The sequence below is a fragment of the Rattus rattus genome, chromosome X (assembly GCF_011064425.1).
Source record: "Rattus rattus isolate New Zealand chromosome X, Rrattus_CSIRO_v1, whole genome shotgun sequence".
Lineage (NCBI taxonomy): Eukaryota > Metazoa > Chordata > Mammalia > Rodentia > Muridae > Rattus > Rattus rattus.
In genome coordinates, this window is record NC_046172.1 from 4,649,088 (window position 1) to 4,662,858 (window position 13,771).

Genomic DNA, 13,771 nt, shown 5'->3' on the forward strand with positions numbered 1-13,771 from the left:
ACTACTTGAGTGTCCCTATCTTTCTGTTCCCAGAGGCCGTATACAGTTTCCTCTTGGGCCAGGGATGTGGGTAAGGGTGGGCAGTACTGGCGGTCTCTCCTGCCCTGCAGTCTCAGGGGTGCCCACCTGTCTGCATGGTGAGCTCTCTCTTCCACTGGGTTTGGGAGCAGGGAGCTATGGCAGAATAAGATATTTTAAGACACATAATAATATGCAAATCTAACTCCCACACTTTAAATTTCTTAAGAAAACAGTTTAACTAAAAGTATAAGTAATCCAAGAAAGATGATAGATGAGATAGTAAGTGCTAACTCTGTCCCAGATTTGATTTCCATATTGGGAGTGGATGCAGGCTATTAAAAAATAGGGACCCCAGGGATATCATATATGAGGTCCTGGGTTTAAGTCTGAGATCTAAAATAATCAATAAAACAAATATTTAGAAAGACATGAATGAGAACATGTTACTGAACAATGAAGTTTTTATTGAAATTAAAATATGATGAAATTTGATAAATGTTTTCTATTCTGTGGCACTAACCCTACACATAATATTTTTATGCAATCACAGTGTGAAGTTTCTTCCTTTGTTATTTATATTATGACTGATTTTCTCTTGCTATCTTTTAAAATATGACTTTTGAAAATGGATTTCTACATACATGTTTCTGTGTACACTAGTGTTGGCACCTATGGATACCACAAAAGGGTACTGGATCTCCTGGAATTGAAGTTAGACAATTGAGAACATTGTTGACTTGGGTCCTCTGTAAGAACAATAAGCACTCCTTACCACTGATTTCTCTCTCCAGTCCCTATTTCTGACCTGCTTCCTACTTACTCTACTTTATATTTCTTTTTCATTTCTGCCTTTACTTAGGTTATATAATGTGGTGGTTTGAATAAAAATGGTCCCCCATAGGCTCATGCTCATATATATGAATGCTAAAACATCTTGGAGTGGCACTATTTGCCAAGAATCAGGAGATGTATGTAGTCTTGTTAGAGGAAGTGTATCACTATGTATCACATGGCTTTGAGGTTTCAAAATCCCATGCGATTCTCTCTCTCTCTCTCTCTCTCTCTCTCTCTCTCTCTCTCTCTCTCTCTCAGATCAAGATGTAGCTCTCAGCTAACTCTACAAGTGCTGCCATGCTTTCCACCATGATGAAAATGAACTAACCCTTTCAAACTGCAATCAGGCCCCAATTAAATGGTCTCTTCTTTATAAGTGTTGCCTTGGTCATGGTACCTCTTCACAGCAATATATTCATGTTTAAAAAGAAAAGTTAGTACACAGGTATTGCTGTGACGAGACTGATGATGATATTTATTGGAGGAATATGGAAAACTTTGAGACTTTGGACTAGAAAAGTGGTTGGACACTTTAAGTGGGGCTTGATGGGCTATCCTAGGAGGAGCATGGGAGATGATGATGCTGAGGGTAATGTGAACTACAGGATCCCAGCACAGGAAGTTTCAGAGGGGAAGAATATTAGTATATGACCTAGAGACTATTCTTGTGATATGTTGGCAAAGAATGTAGCTGCTTTTCATCCTTGTCCTATAAATCTCCCTGAGGCTAAATTGAAGAGATTGGGATTAATTGCCTTGGCAGAAGAACTTTCAAGACAGCCTAGTATTGACTGTGCCCTGTGGTTATTAGTTGTCATTCTTATGCAGATCTATAATGAAAAGGAGCAAGCTGAGCAAAGAAAACACTCAGTTTGAGGAGAAATGGAGCACCAGGAAGTGGAATGTAGCTAAATACATTGTTAAAGGAGATTTAAAAAGTTGAAAGAAAAGCCTGATGCTAAATGGAATAAAGGGAGCGATGACTTCATGGCATGTCCAGCTAAGCTTCAAGCTTGTGAAAGGGATTAAAGAAAAGCTTAAGCAGTGAAGGGAACCACAGAAAACAGAAAACTGATTCAGATGTAATTGGATGTATTTGAATGGAAGAACCAAATTTCTGCATCTATAGGCAGAAGAACTTGCCAGCTTAGGCCTCATGTTCTGGCTTTAGAATCATCCATAAAGAATTTGGCTGTGGGATCTGAGGCCAGTCATGTGTCAGGGGTGTCCCTGTATGGAGCCCTGGCGATGTCATTATGTGAAATTATGTTAAGCCTAGATTGCCCCAAGATGTTGGAGATGCCAGAACTATGGGATACCTACCAAGAAAAACTGCTAACAGTGAATGAAAACAGCCCAAGACAAAGAAGTTTGTTGCAGTCAACAAAGCTGAAAGGAGTTGGAGCTCTGAAAAACACTTTTGAATCAAACATGGATATCCAGAGTTTCGAGTTTGCCAGGTAGATTCTTGTTTTGCTTTGATCCAGTATTTCCTCACTTTTCTTCCTTTTGAAAAGGTAATGTATATCCTATGCCGTTGTATGTTGGAAGTATGTGATTTACTTTTTTAAAATTTTGATAAGCAGTGGTTCTCAACATTCCTAATGCTATGACCCTTTAGTTCCTCATGTTTTGGTGATCCCTAACCATAAAATTATTTTTGTGGCTATTCATAACTGTAATTTTGCTACTATTATGAATTTTTTAACTTTTGAGATCTTTTCATTTAAAGGTAATTGTAATACTATTAAATTCAAAATATGCTATTTTTATTACCTAATCCTAATAATCTAAAACACACATTGCAAACATATAAGTATCTATTCTCTCCACATGTCAGTGCCCATTCATCATGTTTTTGGAAATGAGGAGAATAGATTTCCCCTTAAACTGCACGTCAGTAGGTGTTTCTTTACAGTTAACTTTAGCAAAATTCATACAAAATAGTAATTAACAATGGTCTTCTTTACTTGTTAACTCACAAGGAGACACCTTCAAAACTGCATTTTGTTAAAGTTTCTGTACTAAAATGTAGAAAAACTTAACTACACAAATATTGAAAAGTTAAATATTCCTTAATTTTTTATTCCTGGTATCACTACCACAATTTACAGGGCAAAATGTCTGACCTAATGAAAAGAAAAAGAAAATGAAAAAGCTACAACAGATAAGACCTCAGGGATGTACATCTAATCTCCACTACATTGCATTAGTCAATGGCTGCACTTTTGCAAACTGTGGCTATGACAGTCCTGAGCAAGAAGGGCTTCCTCTTTGAGCTGCAGTAACTTCTGTGACTATGGATCATTGTTCCTTCTGTGGCAGATTTTACAGTTCCTCTAATGCATTCAGGACGACTGTCTCAAAGTAACCTGCAGCTTTCCTGACAACTCCTCGCTCTCTCTCCTGCTAAGAACTGTAACCGTTTGTTTCTGTTTTATTTTAAAACCTTCTGCTACCATAGCCACCACTTCCACCTCCAGATCCATAGCCACCACCACAGGGACTGCCTGAACTTCTTCCACCAAAACTGACCCCCTTCATGGGTCTGTAATTAGATTGTTGCTGTCTTCTATAATTTCCAAAGTCGTTATAGTTCCCACCACCATCATAGTTACCTCCACCAAAATTTTCTCCTTCGTTGTAACCATCATATCCTCCTCCTCCTCCACCATATCCATAATCTTGGTTTCCATATCCTCGTCTACCACCTCCATAACCTCCTCTACTACTGTAACCCTGACTACCACCATAGTTGCCACCATCTCCTCCAAATCCATTATATCCACCATCACCACCTCCATAATTGCCTCTGCTGCCATCACCTCTAACACCGTAGCCTCCTCTTACTATCATAAATTATAATGTGAATATCTGTGCTTTTCTATGATCTTGAAACAGTGAGTTGATACCCAAAGGTGTTGTGACCCACAGGCTGAGAACCACTGACATAAAGGATATTGTGTATTTATGAAAGAATAAATGGTAGTTTTGTAAGAAATGATTAATATAAGGATATGAAATTAAAGGTATTACACAGCTAAATCTATATGTACCATAATAGGATACCCAGGTCAAATTGTGTACCTGCAATCCTAGCACGTGGGAAATTGAGGCAGGAGGATCATATATTCTTGGCCAGCCTAGGGCATCTCAAAAATAAAGCTCAAGAATTAACAGTTATAGTAAATACCAGTGTCTCAGTTGGGGTGTCCATTGCTAGAATGACACACCGTGGCCAAGGCAACCTTATAAAGGACAACATTTAATTAGTAGTTTCAGAGGTTTAGTCCATTATTGTCCTGGCAGAAGGCATGTCAGGGTCCAGGCAGACATAGTGCTGGAGAAGAAACTGAATGTTCTACATCTTGGTCTGAGGGCAGCCAGGAGACTCTGCTTCCACACTGGGTGGAGCTTGAGTATAGTATCTCAAAGTCCACCCACACAGTGACACACTTCTTCCAACAAGGCCATACCTACTCTAACAAGGCCACACCTCTTAATAGTGCCACTTTCTGGCTCAAGCATATTCAAACCACCACACCAAGATAAAAATCTTAAAAAGTCGAAAGTTATGTGGTGAAAATTCCTTGGGGTTAGAGAGAACTTGAGTAAAAAATGTTTGTTTAGAAGCCTTACAATCCTATGGGGGACTCTGTGACTACCAGGACCAGCAGATTGGATGATCCATGTAAGATAAGAAGGAAATCTACTTTACCACAACTTGGTAGCCAGTGTTGGTTCAAACATCTAGAGTCTGACACTGGGCAGTTTATTTTAGGCATATTTAAACAGAGGACAATTTTGGAAAAAAGTTTCCCAATGATAATTAACTCAATCCTGTGTGTAAAACGAAGCTTATACCACAATTTGTCAACCTACATGTGACTTCCTCCATAATGGGAAACAATGCTCAAGGTAAAGGTCTAGGAAGAATGATGGAAGTAAATATAAAAGTCTGTGTGAGTCAAGTGTTGCCTGGTCCTACAGAGAGCACAGAGGTCACATAGGCTCTGCTTCATTTGTAAAGTACATGTGACATCTGACATAAGGATCTATTGACTGAGAAACAATGCTCAAGATAGCCTGGTGACCTGTCCATTCCCAGACTTTTGGGTGGAAAACAGGTTATACATCTTTTCCCTTGAAGAGACAATACTACATGTTTAACATGTAGTAAGCTTCGCTACTGCTTATCTGTAAGCACAAAGACTTTATGCCTGTCTTCTTGAACTATTTCCAGTATCTTGATAACAATAATTTAAAACCTACCTTCAGCAAAAGAAGGAAAAATGTTGGAAAGAAATATTCTCTAAAGTAGCAATAAATTACCAGTTTTAAAATTTGGTCCCTGGTTCTAAGCAATTAACTTCTTGTAACTATAAATTAGAATGCATTCAATGGAAGACTTCAAATAATACACAGAAATGGTGGCATCAGAAATAGAAATCCTGTGTTTCAACTTCTTAGTAACAACCAAAGCAAATAGAGGTGCCTATGTTTTCACTCATCAGAGTATATTTTAACAGTCAAGATGATATTGTAGCTTAATTTTATCGCTAATGTGTGAATATCATTTTAGGTCAATTTATGTAACTCAACATTTTTCTTAATAATCATTTATAAATCTGTTATTTGAATATATCATTAAGTCTAGTAATAATTTTAACAAGTATCAGGATGGAAGATACATTACTGTATTTATTTTCATTATGAAGAATCAAGAGGTATTTACTTTAGTTGGTAAAAAAATGAAATATTAAAGTATAATATTTAAATAAATAAAACTTTATCCTGACTAAGTCTTCTAAAAAGATTACATTTCAGTCATATTGTGTTTGAAGTAAGAAAACATATTAAACATCAGCTATCCTTGAAGACAAGAAGTATATATACAGTTTAAAAATTAGTCAAAATGTTCCTAGATAAATTACAAAGCCTAAGCCACAAAACAGAACATTCTGTATAGTCAAGTTTTGCTAAAACAGCTTCTATGCCTTAAAATATAAAACTTTCCATTTCAGACAAAAACAAGCTATTTAGGGTTTTCATTGCAACGAAGCTCCACCAAGTTTCTGATAGTGCCTTTGTTTCACTGGATTGCTACAGAGAACAGTTTCCTATAGGTTGACACTACATCCAACACAAGTAAGAGCTTTTTCAATACTTATTTGTTTTCAATTATTATTTGAATACCTACTGTGATATGCAAAGAAACTCTTTCTGCACCAGGTAACATCCTTAGTAGCCACTGGCCTCTGCTCTAAATTCCTGAAACATGAATTTCTAACAATCAAACCTATACCCTCCCCAGAATGGTAAACTGATGTGAGATCATTAACTACTTACTTTGGCTTCTATAAAGCTGCTTAACACTGTGTACACGGGACTGAAACAGCTCTTTTTATCACTGTGTACAAAAGGAGAGGAACGGCTTCTTATGTAGCTGAGGAGAGTGAATCAATTTCTCACACAGCTGAACGTTCCACAGAAACAGAACAACTGTGGTATCCACCTTTCCCTTAGCCTCTTCTAGGTGGTATGCCTTCAATTTGAATTTAAGGCTGTCTCCCTGCTAGCAGCTGTAATTTAGCTATTTACAATTTGAATTTAGTCTATTGTGTCTTCCCCAGTGGTTTTAAACTCTGTAACATTCTTGGAGGTCCCATTGAGATACTTGGGAGATCCTTTACTCAGGCCTCCGGGGTCTGAAATAGGTTCTAAGCAGGAACAATCCTGAGGCAGATTTGGAAGCCCAAGGAGGCTGAAACCATGACTGCCACAAGTTAAAGGTTGCTAGTTGGGTATAGGACCCAGGTGGGAGTAAATTCCACAACTCAGAGGCCAGGAGGTGTATAGCCCTAGCTTTGGGTTGGGGCCAGTATACGTGTGGACTTGAGAGGCCTGGGAAGCCTAGACCGTAAGCACTGAAAATTTTCAATTTCAAAACAAAACAAAGGAAAGGATTGCTAGCCAACATATGTGTGATCTTGAACTGGTCACTGAGTTGTTCTGTTCTGGAGTCCAGATATTTGGAGAAACACAGGGGAGAATGGACAGGATCATAGACTCAGTCTCCAGGACAAAGGAGACATGCTTCTGTCCTGGTTCTGGTATAAGAGTGAAGGTGGCTACTGCATGACTATGTTTTTCTGGTCTCTTGTGACTTCCTGACTGTTTTATCTTCTTACGCTGCCTGTGTCTGGTGGATTTGTTTTCTGATGTATTAATACATTTGGTTGCAGACATAGGTGCCGGACTGAGTAGTGCTGCCTCCTGATTGGCTAGCTCTGTCTCTCAGCTCCCTCCTGCAGCTTACTTTTATCTCTAGCCATGGCTATCTTGTCTCTATCCTCATCTCCCCCTAGGAGCTGACTGCTCTGTTTCTGCCACTAGTGTTGGATCACGGGAACCTGCTGTTTAAGTTCTGCAAAATCTTTTATCTCTGAGCTTTCTTTGTTTTCTGCTTAATCTGATCTCTCCAATCTGATCTCTCCAATCAGGTTCCTAAGGATTTAGGTGTCTTTGGAGTATGGAAAATATTGAAAAGGTTGTTTTATGCTGCTTAGGGTTAGGGTGTTAGGGTTAGGGTTTATTAAAAAGCTAGCTCTGGAGTTGGGTCATGCCCCTCTCTCCTGACCCAAACATGCTTGTTTAAAATTACTCTTCAGAAGTCTCTGTCCTATGTCAGAAGGCCATCTGACTCTATAATACAGATGTTGCATTTGTATCACACTGTGAATGCCAAGATTGTGTTGTTTACTGAAAAATCCTATTTCTAGTTGTGCAGTAGCTTATCTTTAATCCCTCTGGCTGGAATACAGAGAAATGTTTGACAGAATAGGTTCTGTTCTCTTATGAGGACAGAGGAAAAGGAAGCTACTTGAGGGGCCGTACAAACAGATTAGGAGGCAGTTTTACCAGGACAGTAATAGAGAAACAAGTTGCGGAAGGGAGGAAGGGAGAGAGAGAGAGAGAGAGAGAGAGAGAGAGAGAGAGAGAGAGAGAGAGAGAGAGAGAGCTAGACACAGAATCTAGAGACAGAAGAGCCAGAAGATGGAACAGACTGCCAAAGGTATGAGGCCACGCACAGGAATTCAGGAGACACCGAAAGAGAAGCCAGATTCAATCAGTCAGCTTGGAGAGGAGTTTTAGCCAGAACAACTGGGTTGAACCAGACAGCGGAGCTCAGAAAAAAACTAGGAAGGGTGAGCTTACTTACCAGTAAGTCTCAGAAGCTGAATTTTGGAGGCTAGAAGCTTCCAGGTCTAGGCCTAGGTTAGCAGATAGAGGCAGTAAGCCTCTGAAATAAGTAAGTAGAAACAAAGGTTGCTTAAAATCAGTTATACATAAATTAATTTATAATTATTATATTAGTTATTATAATATTTATTATATAACATAATAATTATATTTGGTTATATAACAATATAACAATAAATTAATAATATAATTATATTATATTATAAATATATTTAAAATAATAAATTATAGTCCTCAAACTTCTAGGAGATCTGCTGAATATGGCATTTTTAATGTTTAATGAAAAAGCTTCCAGTGATAGACAAAAAATGCTAGCTTCTGGAAGCAACCCTAAGATCTCCTCCAAAGAAGATGATATGATATGGATATCACATGGATTGTGATAAAAGTAACCTCTGGCTACAGAACAAACTGCTTCATGCCTTACCCACAGCCAGTGAGGGCCCAAACTGGATATTTTTGGGTTAACCACCCCACTCCTCCTCACCAAGTTAGGTCAGTTTTCCCAAGTTCCACATGAAAATCTCTCAGACCTTCTGGGTCTGACAGCCAAGACTTATGCTGCCTGTGGGCAGCTGAGAACTTTTTTTTTTTTTTTTTTTTTTTTCCGGGGCTGGGGACCGAACCCGGGGCCTTGCGGTTGCTAGGCAAGCGCTCCGCTTGAGCCAAATCCCCAACCCGCAGCTGAGAACTTAATGCAGTTCTGTTTCACAGTCAAAGACAGAGCACCTCTGCCAGTGCCCCCCCCCCAAAAAAAAAAACATCAGGGTTACTGTCTTAGTTAGCGTTTCCATTGCTATGAAGAGACAGCATGACCAATGTGACTATTATAAAGGACAACATTTAACTGGGACTGGCTTAAAAGTTCAGAGGTTCAATCCATTATCATCATGGTTGGAAGCATGGCAGCAATCCAGGCAGGCACGGTGCTTTTGGAAGAGCTGAGAGTTCTACATCTTTGTTTAGACTGCAGCTAGGAGAAACTGACTCTTCCAGGGCTGGGCAGAGCTTCAAAGCATACCCTCACCATGATATTCTTCCTCCAACAAGGCATATCTCCTAATAATGCCACTTCCCATGGACCAACCATATTCAAACCACCACAGTTGTCCTGGAGGAACCTAGGGTAATTATCCAGGTAGTGGGTAAACATCTGTCATTTAACTAATACAGAGTTCATTTGGTTTATGTTTCCTGTTCAAATTTATCCTTCTCAGATATTCCCAAAGGCTATGACAGTCTGGTTAGTCCATTTTATATGTAAAAATCAGACCTTGCTTTTGTCCAGAGCTACTAATTCTTCTGAAAAGGGCAAACCCAGACAGTTTACTTTGCTAAGAGGTTTTACATTAAAAGAAATAAACTCACAAAGCAGGTTTCAATAGAACTAAACATTTTTACTAGTCCTTGCTGTGCTGGCTGGTTTTATGTCAACTTGATACAAGCTAGAGTCATCAGATAGGAAGAAGCCTCAGTTGAGGAAATTCCCTCATGAGATTCAGCTGTAAGGCATTTTCTCAATTATTGATCAGTGGGGGAAAGGACCCAGCCCAGGTTGGTGGGTGCCATCCTGGGCTGGTTGGTGGTCCCAGGTTCTATAAGAAAGGAGAGCAAGTCGTGATGATGAACAACCTGGTAAGGCACCTCTCCCTAGCTTCTGCATCAGCTCCCACCCCAAGGTTCCTGCCTTGTTTGAGTTCCTGTCCGGACTTCCTTCAATAATGAACAGCAGTGTGGAAGTGTAAGCCAAATAAACTCTTTCCTTCCCAACTTGCTTTTAGGTCATGTTGTTTCATTGAACTAAAGGAAATCCTAAGACACTTGCTTTTCAATGACCACTCTCAATAAACTACCACTTGTGTCATATGGTAAATTAATAAAAAGATATGTAAATATAAATTATGAATTTGTAAGGAAATAATTTAAGATATGTAAAAATAAGATGCATGATATTAAGACTTCAAAAGTTCATAGTTTTAACATATTAACCCACAGAGTTCTGACAAGCTATTAATCTAGATTATTTTTGTTTAACACAAGAGTTTATATTTTCTTTTTTAGTATTTTTACTTTTCTTATTGAATTTTTTTTACTTAGTTACATTTCAAATGTTATCCCCTTTCCAGGTTTCCCATCCATAAACCCCCATCCCATCCCTCTCCCCCTTCTTCTATGAGGGTGTTTCCTCTCCCCAAACACCCATCCCTTCCCACTTCTCCACCCTGACATTCCCCTACACTGGGGGTCCAGTCTTGGTAGGACCAAGGACTTCTCCTCCCATTGGTGCTCAACAAAGTCTTCCTCTGCTACATATGCAGCTGGAGCCCAGGGTTAGTCCATGTGTAGTCTTTGGGTAGTGGTTTAGTCCCTGGGAGCTCTGGTTGGTTGGCACTGTTGTTCTTATGGGGTTGCAAACCCCTTCAGTTCCTTCAGTCCTTTCTCTAACTCCTCCAATGGGGACCCCATTCTCAGTTTAATGGTTGGCTGTGAGCCACTTCCCATGGACCAACCATATTCAAACCACCACAGTCGCCTCTATATTGGTCATGCTCTGGCAGAGCCTCTCAGGAGACAGCTAGCTATATTAGGCTCCTGTCAGCATGCACTTCTAGGCACTAGCAATATTGTCTGAGTTCAGTGGCTATATGTGTATGGGCTGGATCCCCTTAATCCAGATTTTGTAAATAACTGGCTACTATTAGAGTCGCAGGTTAAATTTTAAATTTTCTTTTTTTTCTTCCAAGTATAAACTTAAACGTGCTTCTCATCCTGCTGAAAACATCTCTGTTCAGTATCTCTTGTCCTCTGGATAGAGTAAAGAGTATTTATACCTTTAACCCAGAGTCATTTTTTTGGGTCCTCAAACTTTTGCTATAGCTCAAAGGCATGAGTCTACTCCAGCTGTTTACAGACACTTGTTAACTGCTTTTTCGACAACAGGGATTCCAATACAGATTACAAAGAGTGGAAATGCAAATAGCTCTAAAATTTTTCTCTCTTTTTTTTTTTGTAAACTTAAAAAAAAGACATCATGTAAGCCTCATGGAGATGTGATTTGGATCCACATGTTATAGGTCAATTTAGATTCCAGATAAGTACTCCTCTCGTGTCAGTCAATGGTCTAAGTTTCCTATAACGTTACTGCCTATTCTGAAGGGTAGGTTCTCTCCTATCCCTAGTCTTGGGACTTTTTCTACTACCCCAACAACCACAGATCTGGAAGTTTCAAATTTAAGATTCTCTCTTAAGTTCTTGAAACTATACTGAACACACCAGTCTGGAGTTGTCTTTCAGAAACAGCCAGCACTGGACTTGCTGAAAGATGATGCAAACCAGAAGGTTCTGATGGAACTTCCTGCCAGCTTGAGTCCCCGTTTGGGGGCAGCATTCCAAACTGCTTCAAAGTCCCTGTACTTTGATATACCCTAGCTTTCCTGGCCTGTGAATGGCATTCTAGTCTTGAGTCCTTACAACAATGTCCTAATTTCAGCTGAGAAGCAGTTATAGGAAACCGTATGTTAGGTCTAAAGGAAACACAGATATTTGCATTACGATTCATAAGCAAAATTACAGTTAATGAAGTAGCATTGAAAAAAATTTTATGGTTGGGGTCACCACAATATGAGGAACTATATTAAAGGGTCACAGCATTAGGAAGGCTGAGAACCACTGTCCTAGAGCTAATACAGAATGTAATGGGCTATGTCATCTCATAAAATGTCAACTGTTAAAATATTAGCTCTATAGGCTCAGAATCAGTATGTACCTCAACATGAATCACTGATTTGATTTATACGATCTGGAGATAGTGTGGAATGCCTAAGGAAATGCCATTCTGTACCAGGTACCTTCTTAGCTGCTGGCCTCCGCCCTAAGTTCCTAAAAGCTGAGCTTCTAACAACCTATACCTTTCCCTTAATGGTGTAACTGCTGTGCGATAATTAACCACTTGCTCTGCCTCTGTAAAAACCTGCTTAATTAACACCGTATACAGGGGAGAAAGCTTCTCATGCCACTGAGGGGAGTGAAGCAGTTTCTCATGCAGCTACAAATTCCACAGAAACAAGCTAACTGTGGTCTCCACCTTTAAAAATCCTTCCCTTCTGTTCTCCAGGCCTTCAATTTAGCTTTAAGGTTGTCACCCTGCAGTAGTTTTTAATACATTCAGCTAATGCAATTGAATTGAGTCTGTGGTTTCTCTCCTCTCTCCTCCCTCTCTCTCCTCTCCTCTCTCTCTCTCTCTCTCTCTCTCTCTCTCTCTCTCTCTCTCTCTCTCCTCTCTCTCTCATCCAGGCAAAGCACTAGACAGATTGTATAACACCAAAATGAAATCCCAAATCCATAACATTCTCCAAATAGGAACTTTGTCAGTACCAACATGATACATCCAAATAGAAAATTCTACAGCTTAGCTCATGTGATAGGTCCCAGTCTAATGCAGGCACAACAACCTCAAGAGAAGCTCCTGAGCCTCCTTAACTACAATATTTTAAAAAAATATTACATAAAATTACTATTACTGTTGGGGTGCATATGTATGCAAGATAAGTGAATTTTGTGTTTAAGACTTTGGGTCCTGGAGTGCACAAAGAAAGAAGCTGGTTGAACAGCTTTCTTTCTGACTACAGATGTGACATCAGCAGTAGCTTCATGTTTGTGCAGCCTTAACTTCACTACTCTGATGGATTATAGTATAATGCTCTCAACCTCCCTAACACAGTTCCGTTAACACAGTTCTTCCTGTTGTGATGACCCCCCCAACCATAAAATTATTTCATTGCTACTTCATAACTAATTTTGCTGCTGTTATGAACAGTAATATAAACATTGGATATGTGGTCCCAAATGGGTTATGACCCATGGGCTGAGAACCACTGGATTATACTCCAAGTTTTGCATACAAAATTTCAAACATCTCAAGAGACTTACAAGTGTACAATAAAAGTGTTATCTTTTGCTGGATGTTGTTGTTGTTGCTGTTGTTTTGTTAGGTTTGGGTTTTAGAGATGAAGTCTCTCTATTATATATTCCTGGCTAGCCCAGAATTTGTTATGTAGACCTAGTTGGCCTTGAATTCATAGAGATCTGCCTGCCTCTGCCTCTGCCATGCAGGGATTAAAGGTGAACACCACCATACTTAGCTGCTGTCGTGTGAGACAGGAGCTCAGTACACAGCCCGTTATGGCCTCCCAGCCACTCTGATCCTCCTGCATCAGTTTTCTGTATGCTGGGATTATTGCAGTATACCACCATTTCTAACTCTTGCTTTTATTTGTACATTTGGACTCCTAAAGGAAATTCTCTCCACTCAACACTATATTCAAACAGGTCCCATATTCTATGAATTCTTCATATGGGAATATTTGAATGTCTCTAATCGAAAGCTTGAGAGCAGACATATTGTGTTTTCCCTACTTTTCTAACCTATCATCCAAAGAACAGATACTATAACAATCTTAAAAATAAAAACACTGGAGCTCCTTGAAATAGCCTGCCTTGCTGCACAGTAGCATCCAGGTGTGCTGCTCAGAAGCAGGGTCACAGCTATGATGGTTCTACTGACGTGACCTGAACACAATCACGATATTTCCTCTTTTTAGTTTTATAGCAACAAAAGGTTTAGTCAGTTAAAAATGGAGAAAAGCTCAAAAGA